The following is a 12,950-nucleotide window of genomic DNA, read 5'->3' on the forward strand; positions in this document are numbered from 1 at the left end:
AGAGCATTTGATGCTCTCCAACTATTTAAAAATTTTTTAATGTTTGTTTATTTTTGAGAGACAGAGAAAGAGACGGGGAGGGGCAGAGAGAGAGGGAGACACAGAATCCAAAGCGGGCTCCAGGCTCTGAGCTGTCAGCACAGAGCCTGATGCAGGGCTCAAACCCACAAAGTGTGAGATCATTACCTCACCTGAAGTCGGACACTTAACCGACTGAGCCACCCAAGAGCCCCTGATGCACTCAAACTATGAAAGAAATACTACACCTGTAAATCAAGTAAGTCAGTCAGAATAAGACAAATATCCTATGATTTCACTCATATGTGGAATTTAAGAAACAATACAGATGAACATAGGGCAAGGAAAGAAAAATAAGATAAAAACAGAGAGGGAGGCAAACCATAAGAGACTCTTAAATACAGAGAACAAATTGAGGGTTGGTGTAGGGAGCTAGGTGGGGAGATGGGCCAGATGGGTGAAGGACATTAAGGAGGGCACTTGTTGGGACAAGTACTGGGTGTCAGACATAAGAGATGAATCACTAAGATCTACTCCTGAAACCAAGACTACACTGTATGTTAACTAACTTAAATTTAAATAACAACTTAAAAAATCTCCTTCAAACAGAAATCTTAAGGCCTAGATGGTTTCACTGGAGAATTCTACCAAACATTTAAGGAACACCAACTTAACACAATCTCTTCCAGAGACTGCTGAGCATTTACCACATACCAGGCATGGTTCCAACAGTTTTTACATGTCTTGAGCTCACTTAACCCTTTCAACAACCCTAAAAAAAAATCCCCATTATTACTCCTTCCCATATGAACAGAACAAAGCTTTGAGAATTTATGGACGTGTCTAGGACATAATAGAACCAGGACTCAAATTTAAGTTTCTAGGATATAATTGAGCATTGAATCAATGCTCAAATTTCTGGTATTTTCAACTTAAGCTATTACCCAAAATATAGTCATATTTCACTTTTGTGAAGGGAAATTCAGATCTGACCAGGACATGTTCTTTCAACAAAGAAGTTGAGGTACGACCATTGTCGATATTCTCAATAGAAATATATATGTATTTTGTAAATAAAGGTTATTGCTGCTGGCAACTGCCATGCAATTTCCATCTAGATGACAGTTAAAACATATGTGAGAGAATACAACCCGAAAAGACATTTATTATTGGAAATGGTAAAAGCTTCACTATAGGAGAACCAGCCGCACCACTATAATTACAAGAATCAAGAATCAAAACACTGCTTCATTAATTTTTTCCTTGTGTTTGTTATCTGACCCCATCAAGACTAATTATACCCCTTCTCAAGGATTTTAACGAACACCCTGACTTAAGTAAACACTAGACAGACCGGTTAGAAAAGCAGCGTTTATATAGGTGTATCTGAACTGCCTCCATTTAGGGAAAAACGGTATGTCAAAAACATTATACTGACAAACAACATTTGCCTGACTACTGTTTTCTCTTAACAAAAGAGGAAACATGACCACCTCCCAACAAATGAGAGAAAAAGATTTTAAACTTTAATACTTAAAAAGTACCCTTCATACTTATGTACCTCCCCAACAACTAAGAGCTGTATGTTAACTCGGCCCTCTAAATAATCCATGATGCTCCTGACGGCAAGGCTGGCTCAAGTTTACAGGAGATTTACCCCATCTTGTATCACAAGATATTGGCAGGCAAGGGCCATGCTGCTGGGATTCCAGGCCAACTCTAAGGGACATGGGAATTCTGGGAGTCCCAGGGATTGGAGCGGCCTGCATCAGGGCTTCGCCAACGTTTCCAGAGAGGAATGTGACTCTCACTAGCAGAAGACAGCCCTGGAACACTGGGGATGTATTAAGTGCAGGCGCTTGTAGCAGGCTGAAGCACGTGTAATTGCTACTCTTCGGTATTTCCATTAGATTCAACCTAATATAACACCTGCTATGTAGTAGGCAGCATACTAAGCAGTGCTCCAAGCAAAAGGACGTTAAGTCTTCTTTTCTACTTAAGGATCCATTCTAATTTTACATTCCACAAAGTTATATGGCTCTATGTTTGTTTTAATATAAAAACAATGTTTCCCACAAATCTTTGAGCAAAAGGAAGGCTCTAAGAGGAGCATTCTGTCCATCTGCCTTGTGGCTTCATACATCCCTCGTAGAGATGGTTAATATCCCCAAGGGTACAAATACCCTGTTTAGAAAATTGCAGGTGACAATCCCCAGGAAGAAGTTTCAGAGGCAGATGGGGGGGGGCGGGGGGGGAATAAATGCCTGGCTGACACTCTGCTTTTCCCCAATTCTCTGTAAAATCCTTGCCCTATTAAGGCCCAAAAACATCGTTAGCACTTATTTTTTCCAGGAAGAAATGGTTCTCATAGCACTTGACAGAACAATTAACACCTAAGGAAATAGTTATAACACTAGCTTCTGACTTCACACATAGAAAGAGATGACTCTCCATACTGGAAAAGTTCCAACTGGAAGCTGATGCATTGTTTAATCCGATTTAAAACTGTATTTAAAAATTGTAGCCATCTAGTGCCTCAGATGGGACTCAAGTTTTCCAAAGTCTTTAGATCCAATCACCAAGATACCAGGAGAAAGTTGCATGAAAATTTTTTTTTCTGTATCTATGAATATGTACTGGGGGTGGGGGGAAGCAACACATGAATTGAGGCTCTAAACTTCTATGCTATATTCTCTAATTCTCCAAAATGTCATTTGTGAAAGAAAATATCAGACAACCGAGTTTGCCTCACACTCACCCTGATCTACTCAGTGGCAGATATAACCCTGATAGGCTTTTCCCCTTTTTCTCTCCCTCTTCTTGCCCTATATCCTGTTTCCAGTGACAATGACTAGACGCTAGGGTATTTCATCCATTTAATTCTTTCTGGGCGCTTTCTGGGTCCCCTCCTATCCTGGGGAGCAGGGAAAATTTTGTTTTACTTTGCTTTTGATGAGATTAATGACTACATCTTTAAACAAATACAAATAACAGGGGAGCTTCAGCCCAGAAAGTAATTCCCCCTACACCTCTAAAAAAAAATTGGCAGTGAGGGAATTTCAATTGTTGGCACAAGTGATGGACTTGTGAATTTAGGGGACCATCTAAACTCAAAATAAGAAAACAAAAGCATACAACTGAACGGTTAGCATTTTCTCCTTCGTCATCGGATCTAAAAGTTCATCCTGGCATCAACACAAAGAAGTAATGATTCCATCAGCAGCCTAACAGATGGCAGGCATGAAACGGCTCTAACCTTCTCCGAGAATGCTGGGGAATAGCTCCACGGAGTTTAATTTAACAGGATGGTGGCTGCTATTTTGTCTCTGCCGCCTCCTGCACAGCACGCCTGTCCATAGCTTGGAGAGCTACATCTTAAGGTCCGGAAGTGCAGTAACTCAGGTTAACCCTTTGAAGACAAGCAAGGGTCTGGAGTTATTATGGGATCCTTTCTCCGCATTGGATTCTGTTCCAACAAATGCAATTCAAACTTTTGGTCACAACAAAGCAAACTACACATGGCAGAGTATTTTTAGGTTCACTTTTCCCCTACTAGCATTTAAGAGACATTGGGGCTCTTTTTTCTTGGACAGTAGTTTTCTGAAGTCCTAGAGGCAAATCACTAGAAGCGAGAGGTCTCTTATTACCATCCCTCCTCCTGCTAGCTTCTTAAGGGCTCCCACTCAGGGAAAAAAACAGACATTAGTTCTGACGATGGTAGGAATTTCCATCCATGGCTTCAGGATCAGCTGGGGAGCTTTACACCATCCTGATGCCAGGGCTACAGTCTTGAAACTCTGGGGCTGAGACCCAAGCATCAGTATGTCTTAAAGCTACCCAGAGGGTTCTGACTGGCAGTCAAGGTGTGTAAGAAATACTGCATGTAAAAATTTAACTATCACATTTTAAATTTCTATAAATTGTTCCACTCGGTTAATATAATTTCTATTCCAAGCCCCCATCACATTGGGTTTGTCATTCTTAGGATTCCACCTCTCTACCTGCCTCAGTCTGTCCAATGATTGCGTGAAGGTTTTGGGGTTTGCAGGCCCCACCCAGATATCAGGAAAACACTATGCTGATCCTGCAGCCCTGAATTCAGGAATGTGCTTGGGTCAGGCTGTAATAGTCAGAACAGTCTGAAGGTAAAAGATATTTATGCCTGAATATCCTCTATCCAGCAATCATTATGAAATGTGAAGTTTCTATGTGGCTCAGATGAGGAGACGGGCTCATGCAGGGCAGCTCCGCCCTTCTCTTTATAAGGCTGCTCCTACAGAAAACTGGTTATCTTCCAAAAAATATTTTCATTTCTTATCATGTGCCCCTCACTATTTCACACAGGATCATCCACAACCTGTGTGCAATATTCTGGTGAGGCTTCAGGGCCACCAAGCTAAACATTTATGTGCTGATCTCCGCACTGCGTGCCCTGGGCTGACTGTGTGTGTGTGTGTGTGTGTGTGTGTGTGTGTGTGCGCATGCATCCTTTAAATAAGCAATCATTGTTTGATTTACTCAGCAGGTACGTGTGTCCAGTCTTACCATCATTACCCAGTGCTGCCATATGTCTGTATAATGAAGATGCAAGCCTCCTAGAAACCCCTGGATTGAGTCAGAACAAGATAAATCCTGCTTTTTTCTTGAACATAATAATAGGTGTTCAATAAATGCTGGTTGAACTAAGGAGTCTACTCCTTAAGGCACCCAGGCTCTAATAAAAGAAAGACATCAATAGGGCTTGGACAAAGCATTTTAGAAACAAGGCACAGAAAGCCACTCCAATACACCCAGGTAAAAAGCAGACAAGTGAAAGGATCTCATGGAAACAAAGTACAGAAAAGAGAGCTGAGCCTCGCAAGTTGACAAGGAGCCGCTGTGCCCCCTCCCTCTGGGGGATCACGTGACCTCATGAGGCTGTTTGTGCTTCAGTTCTCCTCTGTCAACCCCGGACCTTGGCTCCATTAGCCCAAAGCCCGCTGAGATCACCCAATAAAAGTGGCCTCTGTTTATTGCTGGGAGAAAGTTTAATGGCTCACCTTGGGGGAAGCGGGGAGCTGACACCATACGATTGGTATAACAGCCTCATCTGGGGCTGCTGCAAAGGACTAGGATCATCACTACCAATGATACACACGAGCTCTGCTGAGTCAAGTGACACCCCCCCCCAAGAAAGTAAAATTCATGCATAAGTATGAGTCATAACAAACTTTATTTCAGAATGTCTACAGGACTGAATTTCAGAGCTATACTACTCATTTATAGCTCTAAATCACAATAACACTGAATCAAAAATACTTCATACCTCACAAAAAAGGGGCCTGAGAAATGTTCATTTGAATTTAACTTATGTTTCACATTATACAACTGTACATATAAAAACACTTACACAATTGAGGGAAACAATGACTTCTAGATCAAAAGGAAGCATGTGTGGCAACATCTCACTTACCTTGAGGTCGAAGATTTGACAACTGAAGTTGAGAATCAGGAAGTTACAGTAAAATAACATCACCAAGTCAAGGCAGCATGTCCTCAGAAAAAAGTCTCTCAGAGACTCGTTTAGGTTCTGTTTACTGTTACTGGACATAGAGTATGCAATGACATAATTTCCCAGCCCCATAAAGAAGGAGATGAGGGTTCCTAGAGGCAGGTGAGAGTAACGGCAGAGAGAAAGGTAACAGGTAACAGTGAGTGAAAACACACCCTGCAAAAACCACTGCAGATCTCAAAGAGCAGAGTCATTCACGGTAGGGGCTTTAACAAACCCAAATAGGACCTGAAAGAGTGAAAAACATAAGTGATGACCTTAATTTTTTTCATTATTTTTAGTAGATTGTTTGCAAAAGCAGGGAAATATATACTAAATTAAGTGTTACAGTGTAAATGATTAAAATACAAAAAAAGACGTGCAACTTAAAACAATAACCTCGACGTGTCTATACCATGCACCCTACAATGTCTGACAAAAAGGATATTACTACATATACACTGCTTATAAAATACACAAAGCAATTTATATAAAAAGAATAGAGCACCTTTTTTTTACCCACATATGACTGAAACCGTAAAAGACCCTTCATGGTAAAAGCACCTTAATCACATAAGGGTAGCTAAAGTCAGTTCATCTCAGCATAAGAACTTTATGTTTTGTCCTGAATGGTCAACTGCATTGATCAGTGGGCCCAAATAAATGCAAAACCTTTTTGCATGATAGGAGACACGGAGGGCAAAAACGCTGTCCCGATATCAGTGTTTCTCAAAATATGGTCTGTGGAACAGCGCAGCTGAATCTCCTGGTGAACTTGCTTTAAAATGCAGATCCCCTCGGTCCCAAATGAGATTTCATGAATCAGAATCTTTGGCGGAGGGCCTGGGAACCTGCATTTAGCACACCTCCCCCGAGGATTTCTGATTCAAGGAGAAGTGTGGGAATCACTGGACAAAATCACTGCCTCGAGATTTAGGCGCAGCCACACCAGGTCAGGAGGAGACTGGCTTGGTCTGTGAATTAACCCCTTCCCACATGTTCCTAATACGCCCAGTAAGGCAGTACTCCTGATTCTGACATCTCTACATGTTTTCTCACAGGAAAAGGATCCTGACATATTATAAAAATAAACTCTAACAAGCTCTAATTAATGTTAAAAAGAGCATAATAATTCTAACACATATATGTGAAGCTTGAAGTAATGGATGCCTGCAGAAGGCTTAAAAAAAAAAATATTGAGAGAGGATAAGTGTCTGAAGCAACTCCAGAGCATTTCTTGGGAATGGGAGGAAAATACATTTCAAAGCAGTCTTGGAGAAGAGACAGAATGTAGCTTCCATCCAGAGTGGGGAAATGCAAATCAATTAAAAACTGACTGGGATGTTTAGGCTGGGCCTTGACACTCTTGAGGCAGAGGACGGAAACTACTGGAAAACATGTTTGGTTTGGCCAGCACAATGTTTTAAACAATTCTGAATTACTGCCAGCATGTAAAAATTGGGAGAATTCTTTTCTTTAAAAAAAGTCTGTCTTTTCCTATAAAACAGGAAATTAGAGTTAACTAGAAAAAACAGCCACATGGCAACAGTGTGTGAGAGCTGGGCAGCAGCTGTCCACCTTTAAACAGACATGTGTTCCCAGGGTCTCCCAAGGCGCCACCAGCCTGCCTGTCTCATCAGATCACCTGCCAGGTCCCCAAAGCCATTTGCACTGGCCACCCTGGTTTTAAGGAATTAGCAAAAATTCGTCCTCTTTCTGCTTCATTCTTTCAATTTCTTTTTTTTTAAGTTTATTTATTTATTTTGAGAGAGTGCAGGGAAGGGCAGAGAGAGAGAGAGAGAGAGAGAGAGAGAGAGAGAGATTGAATCCCAAGCAGGCTCCGCACTGTTAGTGTGGAGCCCGATGCGGGGCTCAAACTCATGAACCATCACCTGAGCTGAAACCAAAAGTCACACACTTAATTGACTGAGCTACCCAGGCACCCCACTCTTTGTATTTCTAACAAAAATTCTTGCTACAAATATCCTTTCCTACCTCAGAGGTGTTAAGAAAGAAATCAGATAATGTCTGAAAATCACCAAGAATTCAGTCTAGTGTTCGCATCCCTAGTTACCAATGGGAACCACCTACGGAGCTTTAAAAAGTATGGATGGATGCCTGGGTTCCACCCAGAATCTCCAAGATTCTGATGTACTTACTGCTCTAGGATGTACCCTCATCAGCAAAAGTGCATAACATTCCCTAGGTGATTCTAATGAACACCAAAAGCTGAGAACTCCTGCTTCAGAGGATGTAGGTTGTTGGGTAGGATGCATTAAGTTTATTTCAGTGTCATACAGATTTCTAACCTCTCACCTCTGTGATCATTTACATGGCCTCTTATTTTTCGAAATGGGCTATTATTCCAAAAGCCTACCAAATGCCGCTGACAAACCGGAAAAAGAAGTCAAAGTTTTGTTCTGGTTTCTACCATTCATTTTCTCTCCAACACACCTGAAGAATGAGACACTAAGAAAATGAAGAGAGATTATCCTAAAAGACAGAACTCGAGCAGCACAAACAGCTCAAATACAGTAAGAAGAAGCTCACAGTGGCAGGCTTGTATAAAAAATAAAATTGCTTTGATATTCATCACTGTACTAAGTGGAAAAATTTTCAAATATTAAAAAAAAAAAGAACAATTTCCCCAAGACTTCCCAGTAATGGCCCAATTTTTATCTTAAGCAGATGAATTCCAAATTACTGCCTCTCTTCAAGCTTCCTATTAGGTGGTGTGCACTTATATTTTGGCTCCCAATCATGGTAAATGCAAACTACTGTCACCTAATTTTCAAACAGTAATACTACCTCATGTTACATTTGAAAAGTACATTTTCAAAATGGTTTCACATAGCAATGGCGTCTAGGTACTAGACTTCTACTATGCAACAGGTAGCGTACTAGGCACTCTATACACACAATCCCAAATCGATCCGACCACCTCACAAAGTTAATTCTATAACCTCGTTGTGCAATGAAAAAGAAGGAGCTTTGGAAAAATTGAAAATTATGTAGATGATCAATCATTGAGCTAGTAGGTGGTAACACTTGTTCTGTCAAATTCCCAAACCTGTGCTTTTCATACTACACTCCCTTCCTTGTCTAATCATCACTACACAGAACACCTGTGCCCAGGTAGCCCCACTTGCCAGGGAAACACAGAGAGGTTCATGCTGCGCTCCATGTCACATAATGCCAAAGTCACCCCCTGCCTTCCCGCTCTCCAACCCATGTTCTTTCAGAAGACCAAATCATACTGTGGACAGGTTACATTGTAAAAGCCATACTGGTGACAGTTAAATAGTACTTATGGGTAGACATTAAATGCTCTCAATTTCTGAGAACCAAACATTACTCTAAATGTAGCTTAGCTTCAACACTGGCCTGGTATATTCCTTTCTGTTGTAGGACACTCATGCATCAGGCATCAGGTTTAACTCCTTTATCCGTCCCAGAATCTTCTCATGAATCCCATGAGCAATGAGGCTGATAACATATGGGCACCAGCACCACTCGCCAGGCCTCCAGCCTGTCCTTGGCTTCCCTGACACTGTCACCAGGCAGTCAGCAGGACATCCTGAAGAAGGGCAGATGTCACCTTCTATGGTTTTTTTTTCCTTTATTTGTAAATCATAAAGAGAGTGTGCCATAAAAACCCAGCTAGCAGGTCTCATGTCCATGAGTGCCACTATCTGAGGCAGGCTCCCAGGGGAGTGTATCATTTCATGTCCTGGAAGGAGGGTCTCCTCTTCTTGAAGCTGCCAACAGTGTATCCTTAAAGTTGGATTTCAAAAACTGCATCAGTGATGTGTTGGGGCCAAGAAGTGATTCTTGAGCAAATTAGGACAACACAGGTCCCCTGCAAGAGAAAGCAAGTTGGCTTTATCACCTAATAAACAGGTCTCCCCAATCAATACTTATTTGCCTCTTTTCTAAAGCAACTCTTAAGGGTCACTTGAATTCCATCACTGTGGATAATTCTGGAAGAAACTGCATTTCTGCCTCCTAATGATCTTCGAAGAAAGCCAGCACCTTATTTTATAAAGTCCAGCTACCCAGAGGAGCTGGTTCAAAGGGGAGTTAAGATATAGCTAAAACGGAGGTCTTAATCTTTCCAGCGTGAAGGAACTCTGCTATGTGACCAAACCTCACCGAGCCGTGTCTCCCCACTGCCAGCGGCAAGAACAAACAGATGTCAGGGCTATTTGTTTTATTCAAAAATGACAGGAAATCAAAAATCTATCAAACGGATGTGTCAGCAGCAACTCTACAAGCATATTGGTTACTGAGATGTATGTGCCTCCATTTTGGTTCATGATAAAATCACCTTCTAAACTTTCTAATTTTCAAATGCCCACGTGGATACACGGCCAGAGAGTTCTGGGGAGTATCTTTAGGACTGGGCACCATATCCAAGGTGGCCACATTCTATGTGAATTTAAATCATGCAAATTTGAAATGTGGTAGGATATAAAAATAGTAAATAATGTCTCCCTATGCGCATTCATGCAAACCCCATGGAATGATGTTGTTGTTGTTGTCGTTTTTAAGAACTGCAAAATTCCCCAACTGGCAAACTGAGTACATTGACTGTACCCAGCACCTACACCACTGCCACATCACAGTGCTGCTACCTTATCTGCTACACAAAATGCTTACATTTCTACTCCATTACGCACGTGCACTGGAACTTCATGAGCAATTTTAATGATCACTGCCTCTGATATTTTAACTTCACTGTTGTGATCATTTCGGTGCTTTTTTATGCCTTAAAATAAAATCAGTCGAGTGGTGATGTTAAAGCTAATACAGACAAAATAAACTATTAACTTTGGAATATAGGTAAGGTGATCAAATGCAATGTAAAAAAGGCTAAACAACCACTACCAGGTTCCCTGGTCTTAATTTAGGAGAGGGCACGCTCACAACCTACAGGACAGAAAGCTTTTTCTTAAAGGACAATAAATATTTTAAGTTTTGCTGGAGAAGAGCTCTCTGTCACAGCTATTCACTCTGCCGTTGCAGCCATAACAAAGCCAGGGACATAGCTGTGTGCCAATTAAACTTTATTTACAAAAGCAGAGAGCAGGTTGGGTTTGGCCTGAGGGCAACAAGTGACTGACCCTTCTTCTACAGCCTTAGCCCTGATACCTGCCCCCCTTCCGTTTAATGTGGCATTTTATTGCTCATAAAAACAGTAGTTCCCCCAACCCACAACCATTCTCCCATTTTCCATAGAGCCACTTTTGAAAACAGAAGAAGTCCCATTAAAACAGGCACATTTCAAGCTTGCCAAAACTTTGTAATAGTCAAGAAAAAAAGGGAAGCAACAAACTGGCAAAAACACGGCAGCACCACAAAGCCATAAAGTGTTGTATGTTATGATTTTTTGTGATGCTTACGTAACTACACCTATTTGTCAAAACTCACCAAAATGTACACTTGGGATTGGTGAATTTAACTGTACATGCGTAATACTTCAATGAAGTGGACATTGAAAAAAAAAAAAAAAAGCTTTAAAGCCTCAGCTACAAGCTCTAATTGGCAGTAACTGTAAATTCATGTGGTAAAAGTATATTCCCCTTACTTTCCATTTACCGCCCTGAGACACCCGGTCATGAATTACAACGGTCTGAATTAGGTAAATCCTTCAAACACTCTGTTGCATTAAATGCCCTGAATGCAACTGTCCTTCACAGACACTTCACTTGAAAGAGAAGAGCGAGTTGTTTCTAGAAACAATAAAGAGCCCTGATCAGCTTTCAACCACGGTAAAAACAAAACAAGCAAACCCACAAGAACATGCGTATTTGTGACAACCAGTAAGGCTTGTTTAATCTGCTCATTTCACTAACAGCATTTTAAATCAAAAACACAAGTTGGTGTGAGTCTCATCTCTGTTCTTTTCAGTCGTCTTTACACCACTGTGGAGCTTGTCCACATTTAAGCAGGGGGGAAAAAAAGCAGTTAAACAAGCACCGAGACCCTAAAATCAGGGAAAAACCACACAAGAAGATCATTCCTCTGATTAATCTAAAGTCAATAGACTGCATGACAACAATTTCAAAACCCCAGCTATTAGCTTCCTCGGTGCCCTTATATTTAATCTGTCTTCATTCAGAGATAAGACCTCATTTAGAGCAATCGTTCTCAAAGTGTGGTCCCTGGACCAAGAACAGCAGCATCACCTGGAAACCTGTTAGAAACACAAATCTTAGGACCCGACCCCAGACCTACTTACACAGAAACTGAGAGTGGGGCCCACCGATCTACGCTTAACAAATCCTCCAGAGGATTCTGAGGTTCAGTGATGTTCCAAAATCATTAACCTGAAGTTTGGAAACCAGCGTATAGTTGTAAGTGGAGTCCCTTCCCAGTCTTTCATTTCACTTGGAGCTGACTTTAGATCCCACCCTCCAGGATAAGAAGGGATCTGCACCCAGGTGCTTTGTGAGCCTCACAAAAATTCTTCATAAAAATGTTCTCAAAGAGCAGAGTGGATTTAGGAACAGACCATATTTAGATCCCATTTCAACATTTTTTGAGCACCTGCCATGTGCCATGCTTGTGCTAAATGGAATTATCTTATTTAGCCTCCCCAGTAATGAATAAATCTATTCATAGATCTGCCAGCATGCACTCAGTGCTGAAGTACTTGTACATAAATGTTCATTTTGTTTTTTCTTTGGTTAATTGTTCTCAAACTTTATTCTAGATCACAATGAGAGTCCAAGGTTGCTTATACAAAACTATGTGTCCTACAATTTTAAGCCAACATAAGGAAAATCTGAGGTAATGATGAATCACCCAAGAGAGCGTTTGCTTGACTCAATGGCTTTACCTTCTCTCACATGTTAAAAATTTCCTTTCCACTATGGACACCCTTCTTCATGCAGACAATAAAAACTTAAGAAAAAAAATTAAGCAAGTCTAAACTCCCCCTGCCACCTGTGAACCCTACAGCATTTGTCTTACACTAGAGACGGTATGAGCTCTAGCACTAGCGCTTTCTCCCATCCTCTGCCCGTGGCCAACATTGCTAATCACTCAGGCACCCTTACCCAGAGCCTGATATTATGCTCAAAATGTCAGAATCCTTCTCAATAGCATTTCAGGCAGCCACAGCCAACCAGAGGAAATATATACATGACTAACAAAATACAGTTATTTCACTGGCCAATCAAAACATGCCCCTTCCTTGTTTTCCTTCCTACTTCAAAGACAGCTTTAACCCTCTCCTTCCACTGTCCCCAGAACAATAAAATTAAGGTTCAGTTAATCCTGCACCGAAGTCTACAAATCTATGGCACCTTGCAGATCGTAATCATGCTGGATTGTGCTGAGCGGTTTCAACAATATGAATGCTGTTGTAACCCAGCACGAGGTACAAAACTGCTCTGAA

At 41.3% G+C, this 12,950-nt stretch overlaps 1 protein-coding gene across 9 annotated transcripts in view; it reads right to left on the reverse strand.

Moving 5' to 3' along the window:
- The window catches only part of PRELID2 (PRELI domain containing 2), a 186,781-nt gene that overhangs the window by 114,033 nt on the left and 59,798 nt on the right, over window positions 1-12,950 (reverse strand). For 7 of the 9 annotated variants that reach the window (XM_027042455.2, XM_027042483.2, XM_027042462.2 and 4 more), the window contains one exon: window positions 6,356-9,407. The exons of the other annotated variants lie outside the window; for them this stretch is intronic. The gene's annotated coding sequence lies outside the window, so the exon portion shown is untranslated. Of the gene's footprint in view, window positions 1-6,355; window positions 9,408-12,950 lie in introns of those variants that run through there. 9 annotated transcript variants of the gene reach the window in all.

Source organism: Acinonyx jubatus, chromosome A1 (genome assembly GCF_027475565.1).
Source record: "Acinonyx jubatus isolate Ajub_Pintada_27869175 chromosome A1, VMU_Ajub_asm_v1.0, whole genome shotgun sequence".
NCBI lineage: Eukaryota > Metazoa > Chordata > Mammalia > Carnivora > Felidae > Acinonyx > Acinonyx jubatus.